The following is a 2635-nucleotide window of genomic DNA, read 5'->3' on the forward strand; positions in this document are numbered from 1 at the left end:
CATCCCAGAATTTCATTGGGAGTGAGGCTTGATGCAACATGCTGAAGGCCGTCTTGACTATGTGCCAATGTTTACGCTCCGCAGTTCCGTTTTGCTCCGGAGTGTGTGGACATGAAACCTGATGCTTAATGCCACAAGTTAGAAAATATTTAGATAGAGCCTGAAACTCACCTCTCCAATCTGATTGGAAAATTTGAATCTTGGTCGAGAATTGATTCTCAACCATTCGTTGAAACTGGATGAAGGTTGAATGGACATCGCTTTTGGTCTTGAGCGGGTACAACCATGTATACCTGCTGAATTCATCAATAAAAGAGACATAATATGAAAAACCTAAGTAAGACTTTATCGGAGCTGGTCCCCATAAATCTGAGTGCACAACTTGAAGTGGTCGCGATGAAGTAGTCGTGGTAGAGGAAAACGAGAGCTTGTGGGATTTTGCAAGGCAACAGGCAGAGCATATAAAGGATGAAATTGTTTGAGACAGAGGGAGACCAAAACGCAAGATAGTTTGTTTCAAAATGTTAAACACAGGATGTCCTAGCCGGAGATGCCAAACATCAGGTTGTCTCTCGCCCAAAAAAGCTGTGGCATGTGGAGGAGTGATGCAGTAGAGCCCATCACGAACCGTTCCAGTGAGAAGCAGCTCCCCCGTCATGCGATCCTTGGTCTAACATGCAGTGGGGTGAAACTCAACAAAGACGCGATTATCATTGGTTAACTTATGAATGGATCAGAGATCCTTGGAAATTTGAGGCACATGAAGACAATTCTTAAGTAAAAGTGGACGATAAATATGGGAAGATGGAATAGAAGATGCACCTAGTGATTTAATTGACAAACCTGTGTCGTCTCCGACGTATAGCTGCTCTGATCCGCCATAAGGAATGGTGCCATGGAGATACTGGGCATCAGCAGTGACGTGGTGAGTTGCACCATTGTCGGGGTACCAGACTGGTTGGTAGGGATGTGGGCGTTGCAAGGGAGCAACTGATCCAACATGTGAGGCAGTGTACGCCTGTGGAGTTCCTCCAAAAGACTGGGCTGGTGGTCGCATCATCATGGGCATTGGAGAGGGAATGTGAATAGAGCGGCATTCTGGTGCTCGATGGCCTTGTTTGAGGCATAGCTGGCATCTTGGAATGAAGCGCCCATTAAGACCTCCGCTTCCACGATTGACACCATTTCATGCGACATAATGTCGATTTCGTTCCCTGGTTGGTGGTCTGATATTGATTGTTGGGAAAGCCTTGGTTGTTGTTGGAGAGATTCGATTGGGTCGGATTGGCCATGGGAGCAACTGGAGTTGCTTCTGCTTCACCATCGCTTCCGAAGTTGTCCAGAGAGACCTCAGCTCAAAGGGAGGCAAGTAAATCATCGAAAGAGAGGTTTTCATTTTGCGTGGTAACTTTGGTGCAAAACGAACAAAATTAAGAACCAAAGCCTCGAAGAAAAAAAAAATTGGTTGTTCGATCAGCAACAAATTTGCCAGCATTGACTAGCTCTACTAAGAGTTACCGAAACTCGGAGATATACTCATCGAGGGATTTAGTCCCTTTCTTTATGGAGTGAAATCACAAAGTTAGCTCCATAATCCGAGACTCCGAGGCAGAAGAGAGCTCAGTGGCGAGCTTCTCCCATGCGTCTCGGGCTGTAAGACAGCTAGAGACGACGGGGAGATGTTCGGGTGACATGGACGAAATAATGGTTGATAGTACCTGTTGGTCATTGTGTTTCCACAGTGTATTTTCGTCATCGGTGTCTTCTTCTTCAGGCGGTGGAGGATGCGTGAGATGCTTCCCCAAGCCTTGTGCCTTCACAATGGGAACGACTTGGATTTTCCAAATCAAATAGTTGAGTTTTGTGAGCTTGACAGACATTGATGGTGTCGTTTTGACCGTGGCTGCACGCGCTTGTGGAGGATTGCCCTCTGCGAGAGCGTCAATGGGGGATGGAGGCACATGCATAGCCAAAGAAATAGGAAGGCCGTCTCTAGAGGCACTGGCAGCTTCGTGTAGCTCTGATACTATGATAGAAGTATAGGAAGACAGAGTAGTAACGAAGGAAAGAGATTGAGAGGATGAAGAGATTGGGACAATAGAAGGAAATCCCATAAAACAATCACATGAGAGTATTCAGCTATTTATAGAGGAGTGAGTGGGTTAATGCATTTAGTGAATGCATTAACCACAGCGTCGGCTGCCTTCCTATGGGGAATGATGACAGGCATTGGTAGTCATGCCAGATGATGGCGGCAGACGAGTGCTGCCTTGGGATGGTGCGCAAGCAGCCTTGGAGCATCGTGTCTAGGTCAGACAGTGGCGTGGGTTGAGGCTGGCAGCGTCCGTGCGTGTCTCCAGAAGCTTCTCTGTCATGTTGTATGGCGGGCGCACACCTGGTGTTAAGGCATCATTATCTCTAACACGTTACGCCTTGAAATCTTCTGCTACTAGATGGACGTTCATCGACGAGATATTGTCTGTTCATCACCGACGCTGATTCTTACAAAGCTAAGGGTGATCTTCAGGCAGTTTTCGACGATTAGACCGCCGTGTGGATTTTGAATTCTCCAAATATTGTCCCGATCGAGAATATCACTACCTCTCGGGCAATGACTTATTGGGCGGGGCCCTTC

This window comes from Wolffia australiana, chromosome 17 (genome assembly GCF_029677425.1).
Source record: "Wolffia australiana isolate 7733 chromosome 17, ASM2967742v1".
Lineage (NCBI taxonomy): Eukaryota > Viridiplantae > Streptophyta > Magnoliopsida > Alismatales > Araceae > Wolffia > Wolffia australiana.